The sequence below is a fragment of the Oratosquilla oratoria genome, chromosome 17 (assembly GCF_046742065.1).
Source record: "Oratosquilla oratoria isolate Oo_2021 chromosome 17, ASM4674206v1, whole genome shotgun sequence".
Taxonomy (NCBI): Eukaryota; Metazoa; Arthropoda; class Malacostraca; order Stomatopoda; family Squillidae; genus Oratosquilla; species Oratosquilla oratoria.
In genome coordinates this window covers 20,966,600-20,980,923 of record NC_134793.1, presented here as the reverse complement: position 1 = coordinate 20,980,923, position 14,324 = coordinate 20,966,600, and the positions used below count along the sequence as shown (strand labels likewise).

Sequence of the window (14,324 nt, the reverse complement as noted above, 5' to 3'; positions counted from 1 at the left end):
TTTCATCATGGTCTTCGATCACGTGTTGGACTCGTGATCGACAGCTATTTCCCTCCGGTAAGAGACCTCAGAGTTTATATATGACCGTGTGGGCGCGCGCGCCCGTGTCTGTGCCTACCTAACTCTCTTTAACTAACTATAACATACAAGAAAGAAGCAACGTGCGTGGGGTTCCGTCAATTAATCTCCAATCCCATATGGCTCCACCTTTGCGTGTGTTCCACCACGTGTACGTGTGCGCGTGTGTGCGTGTGTGTGCGTGTGTGTACCTATTGTACAAGGACTAGATTTGAATGGATTTTCGTCTCAGGGTCATGTTTTGGAGTCTACTGGTTCTGGGCTTTTGACCATCCTCCTAATAAATCTCCAGCCTTTTCGATAACCCGACTATTAAACTAAAAACAAAAAATATTCATATGAATAAAGAAAAATAATTATCTGTACAAGTGAACCTTAAGATGAAGAATCAAAGAGTTAATAAGAAAATATGGTCAAAAGAAATCAGGTAAATAGGTAAATATCAAATAGGTATAAAAAATAAATCAGAAAAATAGGTAAATATTAGGTATAAATAGAAATAAAACATGAATAGGTAAATATTAAATAGGTATAAATAAAAATAAATAAAATAAATAGGTGAATATTAAATAGGTATAAATAAAAGTAAATCCGATAAATAGGTAGATAGTATATAGATATAAATCGGATAGGTAAGTGAATAGGTATAGATAATAATGAATCTAGATAATAGATAGAGCATAAACGAAAACAGTAAATCATAAAACCCAGCCTTCCACCCATCCAACACCTATTTATTTTCTCGTATATTTTGGCTTCTTGAGGATAAAAATACTTTTTCATTCTTTTCGAAAATCAAATTACACTTGATATAAGGTAATTGAAATGTCAATTTTGAAACAATTGTACCTCAAACCATCTTTTAGACTTTCAAAAAAAAAAAAAAATGGTAAGAGGTAGGTAGCTTTTGTGGGGCAGGAATCGAATGAGGAAAACGGGAAGAAATGAATAGTCTGATGGAGTGGACGTCCTAGCTGTAAGATAAATGAGGACAATATTTTTGGAGGAACAAAAAAAAAAAAAAAGACACAGAGGAGGCTGTGTCATATTTGCAGCTTAGGACAGTAAAAGTTAAAAGTGTGTGTGTGTGTGTGTGTGTGTGTGTGTGTGTGTGTGTGTGTGTGTGTGTGTGTGTGTGTGTGTGTGTGTGTGTGTGTGTGTGTGTGTGTGTGTGTGTGTGTGTATGTGTGAGTGAGTGAGTGATTGAGTGAGTGAGAGGTTCACCATCATTGTCTTGGATCACGTGTTGGATGTGTGTGTGCGTGTGTGTGTGTGCATGTATTTACCTAGTTATATTTAACTAGTTGTATTTACCTAGTTGTATTTTGCGGGAGGAGAGCTATGCTCGTAGTGACCCGCTATTGTATCTTTCCTCATCCAGTTTTTTCTGAAAGTCATGAAAATAAAAGATGGACTTTGCAAGTCTAATTCCAAAATAAGTCTAACAAGGGAACCACGTCATGTGTGTGTGTGCGCGTTCGTGCGTGCGTACACGTGTGTGTACATGTGTATGTGCACATGTGTACAGGCATGTGCGTACGTATATGTTACTGCTACTGAAGAATAAACAGCATCCTTGTGTTAACTGCTTTACGTTATTCATCGTTTCCCTTCTATAATGCTAATTCCTTTCCTCAAATTGTCAGATAAATTTTTAATTCTTTGTCTAGGTGAACTCCTATCTCTGATTTTTTCATTATGGTTATTATTATTATTATTTCTTTAATTAACTTCAAATTTTTTACCAACAATTCCTTGAGCTTCATCAGATAACTTCCTGATTGATTTGACCCAGCTTTAGTTATTGGTATTTATCATTAATATAATTATCATCATTATTATCACTCTTACTATTATTATTATTGTTGTTGTTGTTGTTGTTGTTGTTGTTGTTGTTGTTGTTGTTGTTGTTGTTGTTGTTTCACTATAATTTTTATTAATATCATTATTATTAATCTGTTTTGATTTATGTTTTGATCTGTTTATTCACGTATTTATCTATTTACTTTTAAATGATGAGGGGAGGATGAGATGAGAGTTGGGGAAAGATGAGAGTTGGGGGGGAAAGGATGGTGGAGGGGAGTGGAATAAGTGGGAGTGTGTGCGTGTCTTTGGCTTTGGCTACCCCCCTTATAAGGGTGGAAAAGTTCTTGGTATATAGATAGATAAAGTTCACTTTTATCTATATACATGTGTGATTTCATTTTGTTCTGTTTTATTCCATATTATTCAATTTTGTCTTAGGTTATTTTCTTTTGATTTTATTGATTTATTCGTTTATTCATCTATTCGTCTTTTGTTTTAGTTGTTGTTTTTCATATACTCAAGTTTCTTATATGAAAGTTTTTGAATTTCAGCCGATAATATCTGTGGAACATTCGCTTGACCTGGCTCCCCCACACACTGTGTATCTCTTCCCAGTCGCCTTTTACGCCAGCGACGTCTGAATCTGTTGAAGCTTTGAAATTTTAACAATGAGAAGTCGTGTTTTTATCTATATTGTTTTGACAGCCTGTTCATTTGTTAATTTTATACATTTTTCATATTCTGTTTTTATTTATTTTTTCTCACTACTGAAGATTAGTCTTTCATATTTTCTTGTTAAATTCAGTTGGCCCGTTACAATATTTTCTATGTATTGTCTTTTTTGTTTTCATTTTATTTTTTGTTTTCATTTTTATTTCTATCTCTTTATTACACATTTCTTTTTCCTTTCACTTTGTTTATATTTTTCTTGTTTCTTCTTCTTTTACAACCTGTTCGCTATATCATACCGAAAAAATAATAATGATAAATTTCTATCATCTATTTATATACCATTGGCACACTATCAAAACCATTTCCTGTTCTCGTATGTTTTTCATAAACTATCTAATCCATTCATCCGTGCGAACGTCATTTCAAAACAAAACCTCGTAAATGGAATATTAATTTTGTTTTTATATTCCTTCTGATAACTTAGGTACGTGTGTGTGTGTGTGTGTGTGTGTGTGTGTGTGTGTGTGTGTGTGTGTACATGCGTATGGTGACAAATTGATTTTTATTTTGACCACTTCAGTTTTCCCTCAGTATTCCTCATAAATCATGAGTCAGATTCGATTTTCCTCTATGGTACCTCGAGATTTGCTTCTGAATAATTACAAAAGATTTTATTTAGCCATTGGTGGAAAGGAATTAAGCTGACGACAACCTAACGGGGAGACTGCCTTCCCAAACACAAATTCAAAACAGGTTCCCACCGGTCCGGTCCCAATGGGTCTACCTTGGTGGCCTGCATACTGCCTGTCCTTGACTCACCGGCAGTGAGCGGCATATGAATTTCTTAAAATCTGTTCAAACAAAAACAAAAATAATCAATAACCGGAAAGAGGACGGTATGCAAAATATATAATAACCTGAAATGCAGCCTTGGATGGTAAATATGTGCATAAAAACGGAAGGGAATTCATGAAAAGGAACGAAATACGGTGAAATGAACAAACGTTACTGTCGGCGTGTGGGAGAGGGAGAGACATGATCTACGGGCGAAAAGGGCATAAATCTCCTTTGAATAATATTACCCGTTAGTTTCTCTGCGTATAAATCCGATTTTCCAGGTTTTTCAAAATCACCATGGATAGCAAGTTCTGAGGCTGAAATTGCAGCCCACTGGCAATGATAAGAACAACAACTGCCACAGTAAAATGAAGGAAAAGAAAAAGAAAATACTGACGTTTTTTCAAAACCATAAACTTGGTAAACACATTATTCTCGTGAAGATTCTTGAGGCGCAAAATTAGATAAACTTAAATGGAAAATAAAGATCAAGCAAATTTCTGGACAGTTGACAAATATCTGAATAACTTTTCTGAAAGTATTTGAATTAATTGAACTATTTGAAGATACCGTGCACTTTGACATGAGCCAAATAAGGGCATCAGAGAAAATCATCTTCAAATTTCAACATTCTCACCCGTAAGTGAAGGTGCAACCTTGAGGGGTTGACATTCGGTTCCCTGGCTGACCTCAAGATCTATATAAACCTGCATGATCTCCACCTTTTCACATAAGATCTGAGAACCGGTGACTGATATTAAGTGACAGAAATCGTCCCACACTAATACAACACAAAAGATAGTCCAAAATGTTTCGCCAGGGATGTATGGGAGGGCCTGGGGATCGTTGCCAGCCGCTGTGGGCTGCTGGTTTCTAGTCAATGAAAATCAAGACAACGCTTATAGTTAGTATGCCCTAATATGAATAGCTGTGAGATTACCATTCGTTGTTTATGGTCAAATATATATTATGAAAATGAATGTGATAATAAGACAACAACCCTTGTGTGTGTGTGTGTGTGTGTGTGTGTGTGTGTGTGTGTGTGTGTAGGTGTGTGTGTGTGTGTGTGTAGGTGTTTCAGTGGTGTGTAGGTGTCCGTAAATGTCTGTAGGTGTCTGTGTGTCTGTGTCTACCTCACAATCCATGTATCCATCTTATGATGACCCCTTGAGTTCCTCAAGTCTGTCTTTTTCTCCTCAAAAGGCTGATAATCAAGACTCTTCGACGTTGAGCTTCCAGCATCCTCGTCATTATTTCTTGTAGAGACACGAAGGCCACTCTTACGCCGATCCATCTCATGTACGAACGCTTTAATGTGTTTTTTATGTGTTGGGTCTCGGTTTCTTGTTTGGAGCTCTGTCCCGAAGTCCTTCTTGTTGTCTGACTTCCTCAAGGTTTCGGTTTTTGCTTGTTTTTCTCTTTTGGGGATTCGATGGGGGTACTGATTCTGGCTTCTGTTGGCTACTTTATAACCCAAGTTGTGTAGTTTTTAACCCAAGTTGTGTGTTCTATCTAGGTATACTATCCTATGGTTTTTAGTTATGTTCGTAACGTAAAGAAAATTAAACAAGTTTCTAGATCTTATAGAGACTCGATGGGGGTACTGATTCTGGCTTCTGTTGGCTACTTTGTAAACCAAGTTGTGTGTTCTATCTAGGTATACTATCCTATGGTTTTTAGTTATGTTCGAAAAGTAAAGAAAATTAAGTTTCTAGATCTTTTAGAGACTCGATGGGGTACTGATTCTGGCTTCTGTTGGCTACTTTATAACCCAAGTTGTGTGTTCTATCTAGGTATACTATCCTATGGCTTCTAGTTATGTTCGTAACGTAAATAAAATTAAACAAGTTTCTAGATCTTTTAGAGACTCGATGGGGTACTGATTCTGGTTTCTGTATGCTACTTTTTAACCCAAGTTGTGTGTTCTATCTAGGTATACTATCCTATGGTTTTTAGTTATGTTCGAAAAGTAAAGAAAATTAAGTTTCTAGATCTTTTAGAGACTCGATGGGGTACTGATTCTGGCTTCTGTTGGCTACTTTATAACCCAAGTTGTGTAGTTTTTAACCCAAGTTGTGTGTTCTATCTAGGTATACTATCGTATGATTTCTAGTTATGTTCGTAACGTAAAGAAAATTAAACAAGTTTCTAGATCTTTTAGAGACTCGATGGGGTACTGATTCTGGTTTCTGTATGCTACTTTTTAACCCAAGTTGTGTGTTCTATCTAGGTATACTATTCTATGGTCTCTACGAGAAGTTATGTCTGAAACGTAAAGAAAATTAGATAAGTTTCTGGGTCATTTTTGTTGAATCGTTTATCTCAATTTTAATAACTGTTGCCAGCACTGATCCTTGAAGCGTTTTGTTTATTAGCTGATTCCACTTAAGTATATTTCCTCATTACCTAATTTCTCACTTGTCTTCTTTCCAGGAAACCCGATATCTAGTCGAATCAGTTTCCAGTTTCCAGTTTCCATGTCGATATCATTATTATCATTTTTTTTTTTTTTTTTTTTTTGTAAAGGTAGTACACTTATTCGTTTTTCTTGTGATCTTCACAAACAGACTCTGAGAGCTTCTTACGATACAACTTTACGATTTCCCGGAAGAAAAAAAATATTCGCTTCATTTTTACATTTGATATCACTTTTGATCGAAACTTGTATGAAGATAGATAACTCCTACCTTTCTTGTATATAAGAACTTTTTTCGTGTTGGTGTGTGTGTGTGCGTGAGAGAGAGAGAGAGAGAGAGAGAGAGAGAGAGAGAGAGAGACAGAGAGAGAGATGAGAGAGAGATTCCATGAAATTCATTTGGACAAATCATGCTTAAAACAAAAAATAACCAAATTGAATCCCTTTCGTATTATGGAGGGCACATAATGTCAACTTCGTCTAATCTCTTCGAAAACTGGTTCGTTTAGTGGCAGCAGGAAGTCTGATATTCCAAGGAATCTGTTGGTTTTTTTTTTCGCAAAAAGTTGAACTAACAAGTAAGACACACTTCCCCCATAGACACATATGGGACATTCCACTACTCCCCCCCCCCCGTCCTTACTCCCCTCAACACCCCCCACCCCCCACCCCCGCCACCCCACACCCTTGTCGTCGTCGTCGTCATCGATGTCTTCATCATCGTCGTCATCGCAGCTGTCATCGTTTCCTCTCCGATGCCAACCTTCAAAACCCTTCAACAACATCACCGCCAAATAGAGGTGCAACCCCGGTGGATTGGCACTCGATTTCCATCCCGGGCCCAATATGTCTTTTTCTGTAATCTTCAATTACGTATTTTTCAGCTTGTTACACAAGAAGAATTGACAACCGGTGACTGATCTTAAAAAAAAAAATCCACACTGATGCAACTCGAACATTAGTCCAACGTTTCTTCTCAGAGAGGTTTACGGGAGGACCGTTGCCGTCCACTGTGGGGGCTACGGGCTTTTAGTTAGTGAAATTAGAGGCAGTAGTTATTATTGTTGTTATTGAAAAATTAACGTTACACGTGCATTTTTCGTGTTCATTTTGACACTGAATATTCTGCATTAATATATACATTTTTCTATCACAACAGAGAGAGAGAGAGAGAGAGAGAGAGAGAGAGAGAATGGTATATTTCCACTTTAGTTTGATATTTTTACAGTCAAGTAAATATCCCGCGCGTTCACACACACACACACACACACACACACACACACACACACACACACACACACACACACACACACACACACACACACACACACACACACACACACACACACACACACACACACACACACACGTTCATAAATGCTCATTTTTCTTTCTGTATCTCCAGGTTTGACCAAGAGAAGAGGAAGACAGAAAAGGAATCGTGACCAAAATGGCGACGGGGTCGAGGTAAGTGTGAGAGAAGATTTGTTTTTGTTTTTCCTTTGTCTAAAATATTTTTCCTCGGCCAATAGTGTCTTCATATATCTCGTATTTGAGTCGTATTTCCAATCGAGTGGTTTTGTTTTTTGGGTGATTTCGGTTCAAGGAAGGAGGAGAAAGGCGGGGAAGAAGGACGACGTTTAACAGTTTTGTCGTTTATGGATTACGAAACGCTTTGACAGGGTATCGGATACAGAAACTTCTTGACAATTGGTGCACCAAGATTATTATATATATATTTTTTTAAGTCTAGATAAAGGAAGGAGGAGAAGGAAAGAATAAGATCATCTTACGATTGGGCCTTTCTTGGACTATGAAGTTGTTTGACATGATACCGGATACAGAAACTTCTTAACAATTGGCCCACCAAGATTTTTTTTTTTTTTTTTTATATATAATTCTAGATAAAAGAAGGGTGAGAAAAGGAATGAGAGAATAAGATCCCTTTACGATTGGGTCCTTCTTGGACTATGAAGCTATTTGACAGGGCGCCAGGTCAAGTGAAGGGAACGAGAAGGGTAAAACAATCGAAAAGAGACCGGGCTTAGTCGAGATATGGTGAAGGGAGAGGGGAAGGGCTAGATAAAGAAGGAGAGCCCCATGAGCTCTAAAAGCAATAATAGCCAAGAAAGAAGGATAAGGATCTTTAACCTTAGAAAGACGTGAAGGAGATTTGTAATTCCTGCGATTCGAACAAGCAAGAGAAGCCTCAAAGGAACACAGTGTCAATATACATGTATATATATATATATATGCTGGTACATTGTGACAAGTTGATAAAGGTGGGAAAAGAAGTCACGGATCTAGTTCCGAGTTTCTGAGTTTATTCCTGACCGGTTTCGCTCTATGCTCCTTTAGAGGAAGTATAGAGCGAAACCAGTCAGGAATAAACTCAGAAACTCGGAACTAGACCCGTGACTTCTTTTTCCACCCATGTATATATGTGTATATATATATATATATATATATATATATATATATATATATATATATATATATATATATATATAATATATATATCCACTTTTCCAATTTTATAAAATGTCGTCGAATCCATTTGTCCGCCTTATTATCAGCTGTGTCTAGAAAATAGTAGTCATTAGTTTCAGCATTTGCGAACACGCAAGTGGAACTAGGCTAGGCTAGACTTGGAGGAAAAGACTAAAATTTCCTTTAATTTGATTCAGTATCATGGACAATGAGGTCATTTCCTGAGACACTCTGTAAAGAGGCTGGTTAAAATCTTAGAAATATACATATTGAAATAAATGATGAAAATGACCCAACCCTAGTTTAGAAACAATAAACTAGAAGATATAAACTAAACAGAAAAATTGACATAAATAGTAAACATGTCCTAGAAAAAGAGAAAGTTATAAATTTTAGAAATATATATATTGAAATAAATCATGAAAATGCCCCAACCCTGGTGTAGAAACAATAAACTAGAAAATATAAACTAAATAGAAAGGTCGGCATAAATAGTAAACATGTCCTAGGAGAAGGAGTAGGTTCACAGTTCTAGATAACATTTTATAAAGTATTTGAGAAGGATACTGGATTAGATCTAGTGTCCATGGAAACCTAGAATGAGTACTAGAATACCATTAAGTGAAGTACAAAGGGTCTAAAAGTTAGAAAAAGGAAGTCAAAATAGCTAAAAACAAAATATAAGAAATTGGTAAAAAAAGAATACAATGGAAGAATTCAAACCTTTATACAAAGAATCAAAAGGTTTTAAAGGGTTTGGATTCCTCTTTTCATTTTTTTAACTGGCTCTACGAGGAGGATAGGCATTTGCCAAAGTTCGGGAATTTAAAACCATTTTCCTTTTCTGCCGCCACGCGTTGACTCTTCTTGTGGGATTCGAACCCCCCACTTCCCCTAGATCTATATTCTAATGAAACAAATAGAGCAGATTTCGCGCTGTGAAATCTAAGTATCTTGCTACATTGGAAAAGCTATGGTTGATAGCTCAAAAGAATGTAGACAATAAGATTCCTAGATTTTACGGTCAGTTTTACTAGCACGGGTTTGATTGCAACATCAGCCCTTTGCTCGATACAAGTACCAGAAAAACTAAGAGAAAATATGGTAAGCTGTGGAAAGAAGACGATGAAGAAATGATTCATTCAGTTGTCAGTAAACGAAAAAAAATATATATATATATATATATGTGTGTGTGTGTGTGGAATTAAACTCTCCTACTGGGGTTCGAGCCCTCGACTGAGTGGCTTGCTTATCATAAGACGAGGGCCATACCATCATGTCACGAAGGCCCCTCGTATCGGAGCGACTTGGTTCACGACCTGGTAGTCCCAGCGAGGGCGCCCGCGTGGCACAATATGTACTGTATTGCATCAATTCCTTTATGCAGGCTAGTCTTCCGACAAGTTTTTTGTATGATTATGAACAAAATGTAGGAAACAACAACTGAGAAACAGATCTATCTGGGAAGTGAATAAGAGCCAAATAGGTTTATGTTTTTTGTACGAGTATTTGTTCTCTTCCTCACTGTTCTTTGGTTTAAAAGATTTTGGTCTTATGTAGAGGTTTCGACAGCGGTTGGTGCCTGTATCTTTGGTTGTTAAAGTTACGACCTGGACAAGTATGTTACAATCTCGTAAACTTACGAGGATCGTAAATATACGATGTAAAACAAATACGTCTACTACAGCATATCAGAAAACGTAGGGTCGTGTAGTACTTGGAAATAAAACAAGGTACCATTAAAATTATGTGATTGAATGTATCTCTGAATGTCTTATTTACGGCTAACCTTATTGGCCAGATGATCATTATGTGTTTATGTAAAACAAGAATTGCAAAAGACAAGCGTATCGAAAACAAATAGATTTATGTAAGGTTTGCAACCAAGGAAGTGATAGAAAGGTATTACACACAACGACGTGTTTCCGTCGGGCATCTCTTCGTGTTGTCAAAGACAACGACATAAAAAAATCAAAAATCAAAAGGTAAACATAATTTATAGAACATCTACATCTAAGTAATAAAGGTTACCTTACAGTTCCACACTAAAAAAAAAAAAAATTATATATTATGATAAAAAAAAAATCATCTCAACTTCATGCAGTGGGAAGCGGGAAGCCTGTGGTAGGGCAAAGTCCTGTCAGTTACATCAAACCGCTGTTGTTTTGTTATGCCGCACCTCCCGCGTAGCCCTTCTACACTCAAGCAAGTAACATAAAACTAATACTCACAACAACGTAATTCCTTGTCACGTGACCTCTTTGTGCAGCCAAAGACAGTCACGTCGGATTCTTCTGTGGCATACTGGTCTCCTCTTGGACTAAAAGGATCTTCGAGTGAGCTCCTGGGAGACTCTGCAGGAAGAAGGATCTTCTTCGAAGGATCTCCCTTCTGCCGTTCAGTCTCTCGTAATGCTGTTTGTTGAGCAAACGCATTCTTTGGTTTAGGGAGTTTGTGAAGAAGGAAAGAAGGGAAATACAGGGACCTTAGATGAAGACGAAATTGTAGAATTTCACTTTCTCCCCAAGGATTGGGAAGAGCGGTTTATAGGGGTTTAGTCCAGGAACCATCTTGTTGAAGACCGGGGCGTATCTGGAAGGTTTGGTTCTTGTGACGATCCCCAGAGCTTTCCTGAGCGTAGAGCAAGACCGGCAGAACAGAGGAGCTGAGGAGGATTCCTGGACTCTTGCGAGGAGTGTGAGGACTAAGGTCACCAGCAAGAGGTCACGGACGCTAGCCATCTTCTCTGGAAGAGAGATGGTTAATGTACATGCATGCGGACAAAAGCTACCTTCGAGAGGCGAGGCAACTGGTATTTGCATCCTGTGCATAATGCGGTATGTGGACATGACATGGTAACATATTTGCATCCATTAAGCGATATGTAGACATCACATGGTAACTCATATTTGCATCCATAAGCGTGAACATACATGTAAATAGATTAATATACACATATATAGTACATGCGTGTACGTTACATAAGCTCATACATGCGATAGGTTGATATCACATGATAACTAATATTTGCATCCATAAGCGTGAACATACATGTAAATGTAATAGATTAACATGCACATACCTACCTGTACGTTATATAAGCACATGCATATACACGTACACACATATATTGTTCTCACGCAGACCTGCATACACACTTTTTCATCTTCGTTGTTTTTTTACACACAGATACAAGTACAAAAGATACACGAATATAAATTAATGAACGTATGTATATATGTCTACCCCTGGTAATTGAATTCTGGTCGTCTGAGATGTCGGACCTGTCTCGTACCCACTAGACAATCTAGGACACAAAAGTCAAACAATCTCATATATTACTGATATTAAGGAATTCAGTATCGATCCACATTACAATAGTGACATAGAGCCTGAACAAATCTGGACTCTGGATTTGAAATGGAATCTTTTGTGCTCTTTGACGTTAGAGGTTGTGACTTGTAAATTACAACTCTGTGGTATCAGAGTTGATGTCCATTTGCCTTCAGGTGGCGGCACACTTAGCATTTCTCGCTAGCATGCTACTTGCTTTTGCTACTTCGTTTTAAGTAGAAACTACTTCGGCTACGATTTTTAAATTTCCAAATTCAAATTACTCTTGTGTCGTAGTGAGAAATTGATTGACGAGCTAAAATATCAATGTCAGACACGTTGATGAGATGTTCCTACGTAAATCTAGAATATTGTAACCGAAGTCGTTTCTGCTCAAACGAATTAGCAAAAAGCAAGTAGCATGCTAGCCACCACCTTTGCGTGTCTGGTCTTGGGTCACCTGAACTGGTAATCGTCTCTCTTCCCAACTTGATCATCCACCTTCATTTGTTTTCCTTAGTTTTAGATAGATATTCCCTACATTAGAAAAATCATTATAAAAAATTATTATTCGATTTATTCATGGGAAAACGAAAATAAAAGCATGGCAGTCTGATAAATTCTTGTTACGATCATTTTTTTTTTTTTTTTTTATCTGGTTGAAGTTTGATAGACGAGGGACTGTGATCTCGCTTTTTTTTTTACATGGTTTGGATACGTGCCCTTGAATACGAGACCACTGGCCCACATAGTTGGGTACGTGTGCGTTTGTGTGTGTGTGTGTGTGTGTGTGTGTGTGTGTGTGTGTGTGTGTGTGTGTGTGTGTGTGTGTGTGTGTGTGTGTGTGTGTGTGTGTGTGTGTGTGTGTGTGTGTGTGTGTGTGTGTGTGTGTGTGTGTGTGTGTATTTACCTAGTTGTATTCACCTAGTTGCATTTTACGGGAAGGGGAGCTATGCTCGTGGTGTCCCGTCTTTATATCTCATTTTATCTAAACTATTTTTAAATTCATGTATTGTTTTTGCACACACCACTTTCTCATCTAACTTGTTCCAAATGTCTATTACTCTGTGTGTGTGTGTGTGTGTGTGTGTGTGTGTGTGTGTGTGTGTGTGTGTGTGTGTGTGTGTGTGTGTGTGTGTCTGTGTCTGTGTCTGTGTCTGTGTTTGTGTCTGTGTCTGTGTATTATATATCACACACATTGTATAATACCATACTATAGATACACATTATCATCATACAATCTTTCCTTTGTGTTCATCCCAGACACGAATTTCTCGTCCCTTTTTCTAACTCCTCCCAGACATTTCCTTGCTTCCTTTACTCCATAATTCATCTCCACCGCCACTCCTCCTCCTCCTCCCACTGACAATTATTTAGGTCATTTGTGCTAATGGGAGGCGGCGTGAGAGGAGACAGGTAAATGTATGGAAGGAAGAATGAACAGTTTCATTACAAGCAGGTATCCGGAGGAATTGAAAGCAAAGTGAAGGTTGTATGAAGTGGTTATATGACTTTGCCCCGGGCACTATACGGAGCAGATACTTGGAACTTGAGATGCAGAAAAAGCTTAAAAGTATTTGAAATGAAGTGCTTGAGAAGTTTGGTGGGTATACTCGTAGTGGAGATCAAAGAGTAATGAGATGGTTTATTAACGTAGAAAATAAAACGAGTGAAATGAAACTAACCAAAAAATGTGGAAAAACGAAAGTGGATGGAGTGAATCTAAAGGGAAGACTGAGGGATAAACGGAGCAAATAGGGCATTGAATGTAAGATGAATGTCTGTCGAGCAATGAAGAGAGGGTGCCAAAGAAAGGGGTATATGGAGAGTAGCCGCGAATGAAATGAAATAACATTCCCCGAATGGATGAAGGTGGGATGGTTGTCATGAAAGTGAATCGGTGGGGGTAAACCAGCTACGGCTGTAAGGCTCTGACGTGAAGGTTTCGTGTTTTGCTGTATTGCCTTTGACCCGAGCGGTATGGCGGGAGTCAGGGGTGACCTTCCATGTACGCTGCGATAAATGGGTTTGAGATGGACGTAGAGTGGGTGTATGTATGTATGTATGTATGTATGTATGTATGTATGTATGTATGTATGTATGTATGTATGTATGTATGTATGTATGCAATATATGTATTTATGTATGTATGTAATGCATGTATTTATGTAATTATGTATGTATGTATGTATGCAATGTATGGAATGTATGTATGCAATGTATGTAATGTATGTATGTATGTACGTATGTATGTATGTATGTATGTATACAATATTGATTCAGTTTAGAACCTCTCAGAGGTTGCGAGCACGGTGATCATTTACGAGGGACTTTCTTGAGAGAGAAGTTTTATACTCTGCCCTAATGACGAACTCGCCCCGCCGCAAGGCAGCCTCGAACCGTCACGCCTGACCTCTCCCCCAAGTAGCAATACTTTGAGCACTCGTACCATATTACGCCATATCAAATTATATTACATTATACTGTACATTATATATTATGTATTTTATATTGAATGTTATATGTATTATATATTTATATTATGTGTTATATGTATTATATATTTATATTGTATGTTATATGTATTAAATATTTATATTGTATATGTATTATATATTAATCTATGTTATATGTATTAAATACTGTATTCTATGTTATACATTATGCATTATTATGTGTCATGTATCATATA

The 14,324-nt window shown here is 37.4% G+C and overlaps 1 long non-coding RNA gene across 2 annotated transcripts in view; it reads left to right on the top strand.

Annotated features, from left to right (window-relative positions):
* LOC143034494 (uncharacterized) overlaps positions 1-14,324 on the top strand; it is a 360,878-nt gene that overhangs the window by 148,928 nt on the left and 197,626 nt on the right. For both annotated transcript variants that reach the window (XR_012967251.1, XR_012967250.1), the window contains one exon: positions 7,215-7,276. This is a non-coding gene — a long non-coding RNA (uncharacterized LOC143034494). The remainder of the gene's footprint in view (positions 1-7,214; positions 7,277-14,324) is intronic.